This window comes from Bos grunniens, chromosome 4, assembly GCF_055505025.1.
Source record: "Bos grunniens cultivar Pamir isolate PY7600 chromosome 4, Bosgru_T2T1.0, whole genome shotgun sequence".
Lineage (NCBI taxonomy): Eukaryota > Metazoa > Chordata > Mammalia > Artiodactyla > Bovidae > Bos > Bos grunniens.
The window spans coordinates 119,026,888-119,044,052 of record NC_141168.1 but is presented as its reverse complement, the minus strand read 5'-3'; the positions used below and the strand labels follow the sequence as shown (position 1 = coordinate 119,044,052).

The 17,165-nt window shown below is 37.5% G+C and overlaps 1 non-coding gene across 1 annotated transcript; it reads right to left on the bottom strand.

The window, feature by feature from the left end:
* Positions 1-3,163: 3,163 nt before the first annotated feature.
* LOC147374732 (U6 spliceosomal RNA) lies at positions 3,164-3,270 on the bottom strand. Its single transcript, XR_015163310.1, has one exon. It is a non-coding gene; the product is annotated as a U6 spliceosomal RNA (small nuclear RNA).
* Positions 3,271-17,165: the final 13,895 nt, after the last annotated feature.

Here is a 17,165-nt window from a genome sequence, read left to right as displayed (position 1 = left end):
AAACAGTGCTGCGATGAACATTGGGGCACACGTGTCTCTTTCCCTTCTGGTTTCCTCATTGTGTATGCCCAGCAGTGGGATTGCTGGATCATAAGGCAGTTCTATTTCCAGTTTTTTAAGGAATCTCCACACTGTTCTCCATAGTGGCTGTACTAGTTTGCATTCCCACCAACAGTGTAAGAGGGTTCCCTTTTCTCCACACCCTCTCCAGCATTTATTATTTGTAGACTTTTGGATCGCAGCCATTCTGACTGGTGTGAAATGGTACCTCATAGTGGTTTTGATTTGCATTTCTCTGATAATGAGTGATGTTGAGCATCTTTTCATGTGTTTGTTAGCCATCTGTATGTCTTCTTTGGAGAAATGTCTATTTAGTTCTTTGGCCCATTTTTTGATTGGGTCGTTTATTTTTCTGGAGTTGAGCGGTAGGAGTTGCTTGTATATTTTTGAGATTAGTTGTTTGTCAGTTGCTTCATTTGCTATTATTTTCTCCCATTCTGAAGGCTGTCTTTTCACCTTGCTAATAGTTTTCTTTGATATGCAGAAGCTTTTAAGGTTAATTAGGTCCCATTTGTTTATTTTTTATTTTATTTCCAATATTCTGGGAGGTGGGTCATAGAGGATCCTGCTGTGATGTATGTCAGAGAGTGTTTTGCCTACGTTCTCCTCTAGGAGTTTTATAGTTTCTGGTCTTACGTTTAGATCTTTAATCCATTTTGAGTTTATTTTTGTGTATGGTGTTAGAAAGTGGTCTAGTTTCATTCTTTTACAAGTGGTTGACCAGATTTCCCAGCACCACTTGTTAAAGAGATTGTCTTTAATCCATTGTATATCCTTGCCTCCTTTGTCAAAGATAAGGTGTCCATATGTGCGTGAATTTATCTCTGGGCTTTCTATTTTATTCCATTGATCTATATTTCTGTCTTTGTGCCAGTACCATACTGTCTTGATGACTGTGGCTTTGTAGTAGAGCCTGAAGTCAGGTAGGTTGATTCCTCCAGTTCCATTCTTCTTTCTCAAGATCGCTTTGGCTATTCAAGGTTTTTTGTATTTCCATACAAATTGTGAAATTATCTGTTCTAGCTCTGTGAAGAATACTGTTGGTAGCTTGATAGGGATTGCGTTGAATCTATAAATTGCTTTGGGTAGTATACTCATTTTCACTATATTGATTCTTCCAATCCATGAACATGGTATATTTCTCCAACTATTAGTGTCCTCTTTGATTTCTTTTACCAGTGTTTTATAGTTTTCTATATATAGGTCTTTAGTTTCTTTAGGTAGATATATTCCTAAGTATTTTATTCTGTCCGTTGCAAAGGTGAATGGAATTGTTTCCTTAATTTCTCTTTCTGTTTTCTCATTATTAGTGCATAGGAAATCAAGGGATTTCTGTGTGTTGATTTTATATCCTGCAACTTTACTATAGTCATTGATTATTTCTAGTAATTTTCTGGTGGAATCTTTAGGGTTTTCTATGTAGAGGATCATGTCATCTGCAAACAGTGACAGTTTTACTTCTTCTTTTCCAATTTGGATTCCTTTTATTTCTTTTTCTGCTCTGATTGCTGTTGCCAAAACTTCCAAAACTATGTTGAATAGTAATGGTGAAAGTGGGCACCCTTGTCTTGTTCCTGACTTTAGAGGAAATGCTTTCAATTTTTCACCATTGAGGATAATGTTTGCTGTGGGTTTGTCATATATAGCTTTTATTATGTTGAGGTATGTTCCTTCTATTTCTGCTTTCTGGAGAGTTTTTATCATAAATGGGTGTTGAATTTTGTCAAAGGCTTTCTCTGCATCTATTGAGATAATCATATGGTTTTTATTTTTCAATTTGTTAATGTGTTGTATTACATTGATTGATTTGCGGATATTGAAGAATCCTTGCATCCCTGGGATAAAGCCCACTTGGTCATGGTGTATGATCTTTTTAATGTGTTGTTGGAGTCTGATTGCTAGAATTTTGTTAAGGATTTTTGCATCTATGTTCATCAGTGATATTGGCCTGTAGTTTTCTTTTTTTGTGGGATGTTTGTCAGGTTTTGGTATTAGGGTGATGGTGGCCTCATAGAATGAGTTTGGAAGTTTACCTTCCTCTGCAATTTTTTGGAAGAGTTTGAGCAGGATAGGTGTTAGCTCTTCTCTAAATTTTTGGTAGAATTCAGCTGTGAAGCCGTCTGGACTGGGGCTTTTGTTTGCTGGAAGATTTTTGATTACAGTTTCAATTTCCATGCTTGTGATGGGTCTGTTAAGATTTTCTATTTCTTCCTGGTCGAGTTTTGGAAAGTTGTACTTTTCTAAGAATTTGTCCATTTCTTCCACATTGTCCATTTTATTGGCATATAATTGTTGATAGTAGTCTCTTATGATCCTTTGTATTTCTGTGTTGTCTGTTGTGATCTCTCCATTTTCGTTTCTAATTTTGTTGATTTGATTTTTCTCCCTTTGTTTCTTGATGAGTCTTGCTAATGGTTTGTCAATTTTATTTATCCTTTCAAAGAACCAGCTTTTGGTTTTATTGATTTTTGCTATGGTCTCTTTTGTTTCTTTTGCATTTATTTCTGCTCTAATTTTTAAGATTTCTTTCCTTCTACTAACCCTGGGGTTCTTCATTTCTTCCTTTTCTAGTTGCTTTAGGTGTAGATTTAGGTTATTTATTTGACTTTTTTCTTGTTTCTTGAGGTGTGCCTGTATTGCTATGAACTTTCCCCTTAGGACTGCTTTTACCGTGTCCCACAGGTTTTGGGTTGTTGTGTTTTCATTTTCATTCATTTCTATGCAAATTTTGATTTCTTTTTTGATTTCTTCTGTGATTTGTTGGTTATTCAGCAGCGTGTTGTTCAGCCTCCATATGTTGGAATTTTTAATAGTTTTTCTCCTGTAATTGAGATCTAATCTTACTGCATTGTGGTCAGAAAAAATGCTTGGAATGATTTCTGTTTTTTTGAATTTACCAAGGCTAGCTTTATGGCCCAGGATGTGGTCTATCCTGGAGAAGGTTCCATGTGCGCTTGAGAAAAAGGTGAAATTCATTGTTTGGGGATGAAATGTCCTATAGATATCAATTAGGTCTAACTGGTCTATTGTATCATTTAAAGTTTGTGTTTCCTTGTTAATTTTCTGTTTAGTTGATCTATCCATAGGTGTAAGTGGGGTATTAAAAAATATGGAACGCTTCACGAATTTGCGTGTCATCCTTGCACAGGGGCCATGCTAATCTTCTCTGTATCGTTCCAATTTTAGTATATGTGCTGCCGAAGCGAGCACCAGTCTTATGAATTTTATAAATTCATCTAATTCTAACTCTCAGTAGCAATATGGTATAATTCTGAACCTGTCAGTTTTCAAAGATTACAGGAAAAGAATAAATATTTCATTCCAAGTAAGTTCAGCTTTGTGACTTTCTAGAGAAAACATTCTCTTATCTAATGTTTTATCCTCATGTTAAATTCTGCAACTTAGTAAAATATCTATTTAATGAAATTTCTCAAAAAAATTATAGTAGCTTCTATAAAAGTGGTTTAAATATTCTTACTGACATTTTCCTATATGTGAGTGAAACAGAAGCTATATAAGTGACTCATCATCCTTTAAGGTCCCTAGTAGACTCTGGAGAAGGCAATGGCACCCCACTCCAGTACTCTTGCCTGGCAAATCCCATGGACAGAGGAGCCTGGTAGGCTGCAGTCCATGGGGTCGTGAAGAGTCAGACACGACTGAGCGACTTCACTTTCACTTTTCACTTTCATGCATTGGAGAAGGAAATGGCAACCCACTCCAGTGTTGTTGCCTGGAGAATCCCAGTGACGGTGGAGCCTGGTGGGCTGCCATCTATGGGGTTGCACAGAGTCGGACATGACTGAAGCAACTTAGCAGCAGCAGCAGCAGACTCTAGTCCTTAACATCTTGATCTCATTCTTTAGAAGTTTAAATTCTTAAAAAAAAAAAAAAAAAACCCTCATTCTAAGACAGTTTATGTTCTATAAATATTGACTTTGGAAGGAAATCAGGCTACTCAGTGAATGATAAAGTGAATATTGGGGCTTTTCAGGTGGTGCTAGTGGTAAAGAATCCTCCTGCCAGTGCAGGAGACATAAGTCTTGGGTTAGATCCCTGGGTCGGGAAGATCCCCTGGAGGAGAACATGGCTACCTATTCCAGTATTCCTGCCCAGATAATCCCATGGACAGAGGGGCCTGGTGGGCTAAGGTCCATTGAGTTGGAAAGAGTTGGACATGACTGAAGCACCTTAGCATAGCACAGAACAAAGTGAATATTGGATTATCACGTGCAGTAAAAGTAATAAAAGTACCACGCTGCCTGCTGCCTCTCTCAGTCATGTCCAACTCTTTTTGACTCCATGGGCTGACTCCACACACATATATGTATATACACATATGTGTATATGTGTATACATACATGTATGTACATACACATATGTACATACACATATATGTATGTATATGTGTGTGTGTATACATATGTATATACAACTTGACAGAATCCACAAAATTCTCCCCTCCATGTGAGATGAGGCCCTTTTACGCTGCAGCGTTTCAAAAGAAATTCCACGTTCCCTCTTGAAACTCGAAAGGGTACTTGACACTCTTTGTGAAACTCAAGAAGTTTCCCGAGATACTCATCCCCACTCGAGACGAACACTGAGTTTCTCGTATATGTATACACATACATAAGGACAAGTAGGCATTTTGTAGACCAAGTTGATAATCAAGATGAAGAGTTGAGTTGATAGGTATTTTCTTTGTGCATATTTAACTTTTTTTTTTTTTTGAGAGATAATTATGTTTAATGTTCAATATTACTGTGGATAAGAATTAAAATTGAATCAGCATTCAAATAAAAAAACACTGAATCTTTGTTAAAAAAAAAAAAAGTTAAGGCCACATTTCAGCATATTTAACTTCTTATCCTCAAATGGTCTTTGCTGATAATGCATTGCTGTTCAATAAATGCTACTTTAAAATACAAACCTGATCATACACTAAGCTATTCGTATTTCAAAGAAAATAGTGTGATAAATAAAACCATTTGGATATGTAACATTTGTACACATTTTGAATCCAAATAACCAAATATATTTTTTGTTCAAACTTATCCTTGACAAGAACATTGTAGAATGTAAGAATGTGCATTTTCCCCCATTTTTCTCCTTTAGTCCTAGCCATTGTTAGGAAGAGATGCTGACAGGGAAAGCGTGGACTAGAGTACATTTATTTTCACATGCACATGTCAGTGAGCACAGGGGGAATGAATACTGTGAGCACAGTGTTCATAGGACTGTGTCCCATGATAGTGGACAGTGGACACATATGACTAAATCAAATAATCAGAATTAAAAGCATAAGAAAAGTACATCAGACTAAAGACTCACTCAGTTATAAATCTGTAATATATTGAAAGATACAATTCTATGTTTATCTTAGAGTATAACTGCTATTCATTTTATGAATAAATGAGTATATTATTAGTATTTCAGAAATGTCTATCTAAATCCCAAAGCTTTCCAAAACATTTTCAGTGCAACCTTAAAAATTTGAATTAGGAAATAAAAAGTGAGATTGAGAACCAGTTACATTTTTAAATAAGATTATTTTGTTAAATGGGAAAATCATGTAAAATTTAAGAAGTAACATCTAGGATAGAGTAGGGTCATTCTTTTCAGAATGCAAAACCTCTTACTAGGATATCTGAAGATGAATTTATAGAAACTGTGCAAAGACACAGAATAGCAAAAAATCACTGAGAGAAATCTGTGAATTTGCAAATAGTCAAGTGTTCCCAAGATTCAGCATCATGGGATTCCTGTGGAGTTTCTTGCTGTCCCCATGAGAGAGACTCATCTTAGTATCAAATGCCACTATACTATAGGAACAGTCTTCAAGGAAATCTAGCCAGCAATATGGGCTTTGTTATTGATTTATCTTAATACATGTCCCTTTCAAAATTCTGCAACAATCCCTGCCTTACTTGGAAAACACGATCCATAAATTGAACCTATTTTTGGAGACTGATCCCTTTTTTCAATTTCTGAGCCTGAGTTGTTGTCTTGTCTTCTTGCCACACACAGCCATTTCATCCCCGAGGAGATTATAGTGGGAGATTATGTCCACACCTCCATCTAGTGCCTGCGGGCCAACGACTGGGCAGTGGTGTTCCTTAGTACTCACTATGTGTTCCTTGGTACTCACTATGTGTCCCACTGCTTAGAGTTTTGAATGCTTCTAATTCTTAGTTTCAGAAGCACAAATAATAGAGTCTTAAAAACTTCTACTCTGTTTTGAGTCTCTGAAGACAATCTTCCCTATCTCTCACATTTTATTTTTCCATTTTGGCGTGAAGACAGTGATCATGGGTCCTATTTCTCTGTGCTGGCCTGCATTTTCCTATTACAGAGCTATTTAAAAAAGTCAGCCCCTGACCACCTGGTGTTCTACTCCACCTGAATTGCTGTCAGTTCTCTCCTATTTCCTTGCACATATCATAGTAAGAGACAGGCTAAAAGAAGCACTGAAAATAAACTCTGGGCTTTTCTTGTATTTGGATAATGGGCTCATTAGACAGTGGTACATTATTCAGTCAAACAGCAAGGAAAGCAATATGAATAAATTATTGATTCAAGAAAAAAGAATATTGTAAAATATTGTTATTTTAAAATTGTAAAGTATTATTACTAAAGATACAAAAACATCACAATATTGTAAAGTAGTCATCCTCCAATTAAAATAAATAAATTGAATAAAAACGGAATTCAATTTTCAAGTTGGTGTTAAAAGACAATTTGAAAATATGCCAATTAACGAAAAAATATGTATGTGTATATATATAGACACATACATATACACACATATATATACATGTACATTATAAACTGAATCACTTTGCTATACACCCAAAACATGGTAAACCAGCTATACTTCAATTATAAAAAGAAAAAAAAAAAAAACACGAGGTTGAGAAAAAGAATCTAAAAAATATGCCAAATTAGTAGCTTAAAGTATGCAAATATTTTTTTTCCTTTAAGTACACATAAATAATGAATATTTTGGTAGCAAATATCGAAAATAAAATGCTTCTTTTCATACAAAAAGCTCTTAACATTTTGCTTTAACATATTTGATGACAAAATATACAAGTTGATTTGTTGGGTGAAGTTCGCCATGTATCAGTCAGTTCAGTTCAGTCGCTCAGTGGTGTCCGACTCTTTGCGACCCCATGAATTGCAGCACGCCAGGCCTCCCTGTCCATCACCAACTCCCGGAGTTCGCTCAAACTCACGTCCATCGAGTCGGTGATGCCATCCAGCCATCTCATCCTCTGTTGTCCCCTTTTCCTACTGCCCCTAATCCTTCCCAGCATCAGAGTCTTTTCCAATGTGTCACCTCTTAGCATGAGGTGGCCAAAGTGTTGGAGTTTCAGCTTTAGCATCATTCCTTCCAAAGAACATCCAGGGCTGATCTCCTTTAGGATGGACTGGTTGGATCTCCTTGCAGTCCAAGGGACTCTCAAGAGTTTTCTCCAACACCACAGTTCAAAAGCATCAATTCTAATTAGGCTGAGTCTCAGTAATCTTATTTGGAATGCCAAGACAAAAATTTTCCTTCTCTTTTCATAATGGACCAGGAAATACAGACTAATTAGATTAGCTTAGGTCACATGCCCCACTGCCGCCCACGCCGCCCCCCCCCACCCCCCACCCCCTCCGGATATATCATTGCCCCGGAAATAGAATGACTTACTCCTGATCTGCCGAGTTGCTCACCTTATGGACTATGTGGGTAAGGAATGGATACCTAAGTATCCATATTAGAGTTATGTTAGGAAGGCAGGGGTAGGCAACCAACAGGTGCCCACTACAGTTCTGAATGACTTTAAAAAATATATATATAGTACATGTGCTGAAAGCCAACATTTTTTTGAAAAACTTGGCTTTGACTATCAGAAGCCAAGGACCTGATTGAAAGAGTCCTGGGGTTTACCCATAAAAATAGACATTAAAAAGATAACGATCCAGAGTGCTTGGGTATTCCAATGAGCAGATTAGGTGCCAGCTAGACGAGGAAGAGAAAGAGCAAAAGGAGGAGGTATAAAGAGATGGTTGGTAGAGCTCATGAAAAGATCAGATCAGGAAGGACCATGTGGACAAGAGAGTTAACCTGGAGACACTGGTTAGCACCAGTGCTGGAAAGACATTTAGAGCAAGCTCCACTTGTGGTCTATGATAAGATCTTATTGTCATATAGTGATATCTGACCAAACTTAGACTTTCAGTACAAATTAAAACTATCTAATTTGGATAAGCCCCTTTTCAAGCCACAAGACCCTGGAAAGCCCACAGAGCTGAAAGTGAAAGGATGTGGCTCTAGAATCTGGCAGGGCAGAGTTGATGTAGAGAGGAACTTTTACCCTAGATCACACTAGCTTGACATTGGATCACACTAGCTTGAGATTTTCCCAGAGAGAGTTGGGTGAAAGCCCTCTTGTTAGGTATGTATATTTCCATTTATACCACACTATACAGAAGAATCTACATGGCTTGGAGATGTTTTATATCAATGCATATAAATATATCTTTTTAATGACTATAGTATTCCAATCTATGGATGAACCATATTATATCTGATGTTTAAGATGTTTTCTGTATTTTGCTATTATACAATACTTGTAGTGAAAATCTTTGTGGATGTATGAGGGTTATCATCTGTAGCATGCTCATCTAAAAATAGAATTAATTATTGGGTGAAAAAGAATGTGTCATCTAAAAAGGGCCACCTAGAAGTGGAATTATTGGATCAAAGGGAAGGTATTTACTAATACAAGTGCTTTCCATGTACTAGGCAATATAGCAGATATTAGGGATAAACCAAAAAGCAAATTAAGCTTGATACCTGCCATCATAGAATTTTATATGCTAACTCGGGGAGACAGACTTTAAATAGTTTACAGACAAATAATTATAAATTGTAGTATGCTATGAAGAAAAGAAGGGGCTAGAGCCAGAAATGGTGGATGTTTTTGGTAGAGTGGTCAAAGTCTAAGAATATTACATTTAACCTTAAAGTGCTTTTAATAGTCATTGTAACATTGCTTTCCAAAGAGGATGCACTGGTTTACACACTCACCTGCCAATATTGTATTTGTAAACCTTTTGAATCTGAATCTTTGCCAATCTGATAGGTGATAACGGCATTCCATTTTTATTTAAGAGTATGGTTGAGTATGTATAATAATTGTAATTCTTTTGTGTGTGTGAATTATCCACATTATATATTTGCATATTTTCCTATTGAGTTTCTGATCTTTTTCTTATTGATCATAAGAACTCTTCAAATAATAAATAAATCAGTTCTTTATTACAGAACTTGAAGATACTTTCCCCTTATTTAACTTTTGAATTGCTTTTTTGGGAAACACTTGATCATGTTGCCCTTTAAGCCCTAAAGACTCTAGTAGCCATTCAGTGAACTGTCTTTCTCATGTGAGGAAAAGATGTCGCTCAGAAACTGTGGCTCCTAAGTAAACCAGGGTAAGACTGGTGGACTTCTGTCCCTCTCGCTTTGGCTGCACCAAGCTGCATACAGGATCTTATTTCCCTCTGCACTGGAAGCCTGGTGTCATGACCCATGGATCCCTTGGGAATTCCTCATCTCTTTGCTCTTAACCTAATAAATTCAGCTGCATTTTTATGAAGATACTTATGAAGTTTTACTATCAAGCATGAGGGAGGTGTTTTGGTTTGAGATATGTGTATGTGTGTGTTTTTCCATATAAAGGAAGTATCCATCTATTCCTATTTTATTAGGAGTTTCCCCATTTATTCAGAAATGTTTGTTGAATTTTATTAAATGACGTTTTAGCATTTGTAATTATTAGTCTATTAATATGCTGGTTTTAAAGTTATGGATTTCCTAGAATTAAACTATGTGTTAAGTTTATTAGAAAAAAAAAAAAAAGCATCAATTCTTTGGTGCTCAGCTTTCTTCACAGTCCAACACTCACATCTATACATGACCATTGGAAAAACCATAGCCTTGACTAGACGGACCTTTGTTGGCAAAGTAATGTCTCTGCTTTTCAATATGCTATCTAGGTTGGTCATAACTTTCCTTCCAAGGAGCAAGTGCCTTTAATTTCATGGCTGCAATCACCATCTACAGTGATTTTGGAAACCAAAAAAATAAAGTCTGACACTGTTTCAACTGTTTACCCATCTATTTCCCATGAAGTGATGGGACCAGATGCCATGATCTTTGTTTTCCACCAACATAATTGTTCTGATACTTTCACATTTACATGTTGCTTGTTTTAAAATTGAATTGAACCAGATAAATACTCTTAATCAGTAATAGCCCATAGAAATAACCCTAGGCAAACAGATGAATACAGAGATTCGTAGACATAAATTTCAGGCAGGGATAACAGTGATGGTGATGACAATGATGTTGGTGGTGGCAAGGTATAACCCAATAACTGAATGCTCATTAAGGATCAGCCACTGTTCTATACTGTAACTAAATAGTTTAAACCTGGCAAATACCTTGTGAGATAAGAATGAATTTTCCCATTCTCCTGAGGCAAAACTGAAGTGGTTACACAGTGTTTAGGTCATTTCTCCAAAGTTGGACAGCTGGATGGCACATCCAATAATTTCAGGAATGAAAAATCTAAAGTGGTACATTTATGGTTTTACATAGTCAAAGCAGAGAATCTGGGATGAACACAGGAGTGAAACTGCAGTGTGTCCAACATGAAGGCAGGAGGAAGCAGGGTACCTTTTGTTCCTGGGGTGGGAGCCCACAAAGGGGGTAGTGGGTAACAGATGGAAGTGCAGAAGGCTGGCCAGAACCCCCACAAGATTCTCCTGTGGGAATTAGAGAAGGTATTTTGCTCAGAGAAGATATAGTTCAGGGCAAGGATACACTGACTGTGTGGGTCACAACAAACTGTGAAATATTCTTGAAGAGATGGGAATACCAAACCACCTTACCTGCCTTATGACAAACCTGCATGAAGTACAAGAAGTAACAGTTAGAACTGGACATGGACCAACAGACCAGTTCCAAATTCGGAAAGGAGTACATCAAGGCTGTATGTTATCCCCCTGCTTATTTAACTTATATGCAGAGAAAATTATATTAAATATTGGGCTGGATGACACATAAGCTGGAATCAATATTGCTGGGAGAAATATCAATCACCTCAGATATACAGATGATACACTTCAGTGGCAGAAAGTGAAGAGGAAATAGAGTCTCTTGATGAAAGGGAAAGAGGAGAGTGACAAAGCTGACTTAAAACTTGACATTCAAAAAACTAAGGTTATGGCATCTGGTCCCATCACTTCATGGCAAATAGATGGGGAAAAAGTAGAAACAGTGACAGATTTCATTTTCTTGGACTGCAAAATCACTGTGGACAGTGACCACAGCCACAAAATTAAAAGACACTTGCTCCTTATAAGAAAAGTTATGGCAAACCTAGACAGTGTATTAAAAAGCAGCAAAATGACTTTGCTGACAAAGGTCTATATAGTCAAAGCTATGGTTTTCCAGTAGGCATGTATGGATGTGAGAGTTGGACCATAAACAAGGCTGAGCACCAAAGAATTGATGCTTTTGAACTGTGGTTCTGAAAAAGACTCTTGAGAGTTCCTTGGACAGCAAAGAGATCAAACCAGTCAGTCCTAAAGGAAATCAACATTGAATATTCACTAAAGGACTGATGCTAAAGCTGAAGCTCCACCAATTTGGCCACCTGATGCAAAGAACTAACTTACTGGAAAAGACCCTGATGCTGGGAAAGACTGAGGGCAAAAATAGAAGGGAGAGACAGAGAATAAGATGGTTGGATGGCATTAATGGACTAATGGACATGAGTTTGAGCAAACTCTGGGAAATGGTGAAGGACAGGGAAGCCTAACTTGCTACAGTTTATGGAGTCACGAAGAGTGGACGCAACTTAGTGACTTAACAGTGAACAAAGGATACGCACTGCAGTGATGGAGCTCAGCCCCTGTATTCCACCCCGGCTCTCCACTGGGTGACCTTTGCAGTGGAGCTGGCAATCAGGGGCAGGATCTTGAGGAAAGTCACTTGTCTCAGAGTCTGGGCAGAAGAGGAGGCAGAAAAGCATCAGACAGATGGTCCTTCTTCAAGAAGGCAGTGCTGTCCCTGTGGGGAGGTGGTGAATACAACTCCCTCAGCCTTAGAGTAGACACCATCCTTCCATAATTGGTCTGACTGGGGTGTAATATTATCCACTGGATGAGGAGAGTGAAGGATTGCTGGACAGGGTGAGCATGGAAGAGCCTTATGATCAACTGGAGTGTATTACTATTTTCCATATCTCTACCTCTTTTCCTACCTAAATGTCATTATCTTTACTTATAATTTGTGTTTCTAGCTTTTGTTAGTGTCTCTACAGTTCTTTTCAACCAAACCATAAAAACTTAAGATGAATTATTTTTATGACTTTTTTGGGGATTCAAATTCAGAAGAATGAGTATCTCTCAAATACATAGATTAAAACATATATTTAAACAACACTTGCCATTATTGAAAGTAAGATCCTATTTTCAATGACATTATAAAAAATTCTGAATTCCTCCTATGCTAAGGTTAGCCTGAATATGATTCATGAACTATTCTAATGTGTCTTTGCTATCACTTACAGAAGTTGCTGCTGCTGCTGCTGCTAAGTCGCTTCAGTCGTGTCCGACTCTGTGCGACCCCATAGACGGCAGCCCACCAGGCTCCGCCGTCCCTGTGATTCTCCAGACAAGAACCCTGGAGTGGGTTGCCATTTACTTCTCCAATGCATTAAAATGAAAAGTGAAAGTGAAGTCGCTCAGTTGTGCCCGACTCTTAGCTACCCCATGGACTGCAGCCCACCAGGCTCCTCCGTCCATGGGATTTTCTAGGCAAGAGTACTGGAGTGGGGTGCCATTGCCTTCTCCATTACAGAAGTTAGCACATTTCTAATTATAGCACTAAAGTATTCTTAGAATACTTTAGAAGGAATATTATAGAATACTCTAGAAGGAGCGCACCTTCTCCAGAAGTGGAACCAGTCGACCTTGGAGCACCAGAACCTTCGGTCTGCACCCCTTGGTTGCCGGCCGGCACTTCAGCTGCACTCTTTCCCTGAGCCTCGGACTTAGCCAGCAGTTCCAGTGGCTGGGAATAAAGGAAGAGGACGTGCTGCTTATACCTTTAACACTGAAGCAGCTGGATTTAGCAGAGGTGAAAAGTTACCTGATGTCGTATTGAAACCACCCCCACTATTTCCTGATACAGACTATTAACCAGTGCCACTAAAAACAGGAGAGAGTGAAAATTATGTGCTTGCCTTGAAACAAGAGTTAAGAGAAACTGTGAAAAGAATGCCTTATTTTGTAGAAACACCTGAAAAAAAAAAAACAAGAGATCTTCCAAGGAGCAGAGAGAACTTGCTTTAAAAGAGAAGAAAAGTTATTTTGTCCTAGCATTACCTGTATTGGCCCACTGGACCCTTTCCTAAATCTAAAGTACATTTTAGAATTTCAGTGATCTTACTTTTCTTGCATCTCAAAACATTTTTCTGTTTCATCATCATAGATATTATTTCATCATTTTTCATCAATTAGCCTCTACCATGCGGGAAAATGGAGAAGGAAATGGCAACCCACTCCAGTAGTCTTGCCTGGAGAATCCCATGGACAGAGGAGCCTGGTGGGCTGCCATCTATGGGGTCCCACAGAGTTAGACACACCTGAAGTGACTTAGCATTCTTAGAATAATACAATCATAAAATATTTTACAAGTTTCCTTAAAATATACACACTTCAAAAACCTAATAAATTAATAAGATGCTTATTAAAGGAACAATCCAAATACAATATTTCTTAATGACTTGACTATTAGCTTTGGAAAACAAAACAGTTGGGTGCAGTTTTGTTTTGAGGTGGGGGAGTCTATAACAATAATGCTGGAATGAGGCCAAAGCAGTATCTTCTTGATCTCAAAGAATAATCTGTTGCTCTAATTAAATTCATGAGTTATAAATTAAAAGTTAGTACAAACAACACCAAAAGAGTTGATAATGCAAAAGAGACAAGGGAAATTAGAAATGTGGGGGAAATTATGAATTTTATTGGCGTAAACAGAATGGCCCTGAGGAAGGTCGTCACCTTGTTATTTATAACCACAGATGTTAGTTTAGTTCAAGGAAGGAAAATATTAATGAATTGGATCTACAGACACACACATTCAGTTGACTTGAAGTATTTAGGAATTATCTTAAATATTACTAAAGCAACAAACTGTGAATCTGCATAACGATTTTTCCTGAAGAAACTAAAATTGACTTCTGCAGGGATGAATATATTGAAAATATGGCTAAAGCATTAAAAACTAATGCATTTATTCTAAAAAAATTTTAGAATAAATGTATTTTTGTTGATTAATGTTCAACAAAAACAAAAGCAGTAGTACAAGTTTTTTAATTTATTTTTTTATTAAGCAAAAGCTAGGACTTAGATCAGTTTCCCTACCTTCAGATTTACTTAAAATAATCTGAACAATTTTGCAAAGAAATTCCACTTTTAAGAAGCTTCAATAGAATGAATCATTAAGCCCGTCCTCTCACAAGTTCATGTATTAAATCTTAATCCCCAATATGATGGTATTTGAATGTGAGGCCTGTGAGTGGTGAATAAGTCATGGGGTAACAGGGAGGAAAGGGGGAAATCCCCCATCAATAGGATTAGTGCCCTTAAACAGAAGAGATCCCAGACAGCTCCCCAGCCCATTCCACTATGTGCTGACACTCCAATAAGACAGTTATCTGTGAACCAGAAAAAGGGGTCTCACCAGACATGGAATTTGCCAGAGCCTGACCTTCCACTTCCCAGCCATCAGAACTGTGAGACATAGATGTCTGTTGTTTAGGCACCCAGTTTCTGTTACCTTGTTTTAAAAACCCAAACAGACTAAGACAGAAATATATGAGTTTGCATTAGATATACCTGGTATGACCAAAATTCCAGACAAATATGGAAGTTAATTTCCCTCTATGTAAAATTTGAGAAGAATCAATTTAGGGCTGGTTTGGTGCTTTTGCTCCATGAATTATGCAGGGAGCCAGGATCCTCAATTTCTTCCCACTTTCTTTTCCACCCTGCTTTGAATTTGGGCCACATTCTACCAGTTCCCTGTGGAGCTTCATCTTCATCCCAGAAGCCCAAGTAGCCCTGAGAGCACTTTCTGGAAACTGCACAGAAATTTTACCCCTCTCTTGGCTAGACACAAGGAAGACTAGAAAATATAACAACATTTTTAGTTTGATAAGCAACAAGAAATACTCAGGGAGCTAAGAGATCAATGAAATAAATATTTGGATATTTAAACCTGTTTCTCTTCTTGCTTGTAGATAAAACATAAGATTTCATTTGATGGATGAACTCTAAGTTTTAAAAGTCAGAAGAGAAAGATAACTCTCCAAAATTCTCATTTAACTAATAATTATGAGTATAGTATTCACAAATAACATTGTTTAAATATAAAAATGTTAAAAAAAATAGGTTCAGTTTCTCTGTAAAGCTATTTCTCTTACCCTAGGGATGAATATATTTTGAATAAACAAAATTTTCCTTATAATACTGTTTTTGAAGTTAAATTACAAACTTCAGTGTTTCAATAGAATACTGGGAGGATTTAGATGATCAGATTTTACTAGGCTATCTATGCCAAATCAAATATGATGATTTGACAAATAAAAGGTTATCCATGAGAAAGAGAAAGTAAACTAGAATTACATTTCCCGGAATTCTGTTCCCTCCATGGACAGAGCTCAGGTTTGGCCTAAAAGGGAATTTTCAGAGATTGAGAGATAGAAGCATCATGACAATATTCTGAAGGTTGTAATTGGATAGATGCCATGAGAGACAGATGCAGAGGGGGTCTTGTTTTGTCCCCATTTCTCTAGCACCCCGTCCAGCTCTTCTTGAGTTTGACCTGATGCTGAATGTCCAGGCCAATCACCATTCTTTGAACTCAGAGAGGAAAGAGCAACCCCAGCTCCTTTAACAGCAGCAGAGAACACTTACTGTCCAGCAAGTTTCAGTCAGTTCTTCCTTGTCAGGGCTGGTAGGTATCATCTCCAATCCTCTGTAGTTTTCTATTTCCTCAAATTCTCCAACAATTAAACAAGCTCTAATTTCCACAACAAGGTTTTTATTCCATAAAATTCCATGACCATTCTCCTTTCTCTTTCTGTCTATATTTTATGCCTTACTATTTTCATGTAAAATATACTATAAAAATATTCACTTCATGTATATAGAGATCTCCATGTCATATGGGTGAAGGTAATCTCTTAATTGAAACAGTTTTGCAAGCATTGACTCTTACTACTTTATGTGTTAAGTGAATCCAGCACAGATAACTATGTCTTATAGTAGGCAACAGAGCATAAGCTTAAGAACAATGTTCCTACTTCCCATAAATCAACAAATATACATATAAATATAGCCACCTCTCAGCATCAGATCTCGTTTTTCAGAGACTGCAATGGTCAGAACAGCCAATGTTATACCGTGGTAACAAATGACTCAAAAACCTCAGCTCCTTTCAACAAAACATTGTTTCTCAGTCCTAGTAAATATCTCTAACCAATCAACTGCCACTTTGCTCTGTGTTCTGACACCCAGGCTGATGAAGAAGCCTCAGTCTGTAGCAGTGAAAAAATAGCACTCATTAAGGTTTGCTAGGAAGAAAGCATTGCCTGTTCTTTACATTGGCCAGAACAAGTCGGGAAGGCTATGACTTGTGTCAGTGAGATGAGGAAGGTATATTTTTGGTATAATGATGGTCTAGAGTCTGTCTTTCAAGATATGAATTCTATATCTCTCACTCTAATCCAGAAGGAAGCATTCACATCCCTCATTAAGGGTATCAAGCCAAAATACTCACATGTCAGTCTCTACATCGTCTGGAACTATGTCCTTTTACTAGAGAGACCTATGAACTAAATCCAAGTTAGGTGCCTCATCCACTCTTTGTGTTCAGAAACATAACTACAATAAAAGCTCCTATTTGGAAGAAACCAGCCTTCACTGGTCTGTGATCCCCCAAACCTGTTGGGCAGTGTTTTGAGGGTTCCTGTTCT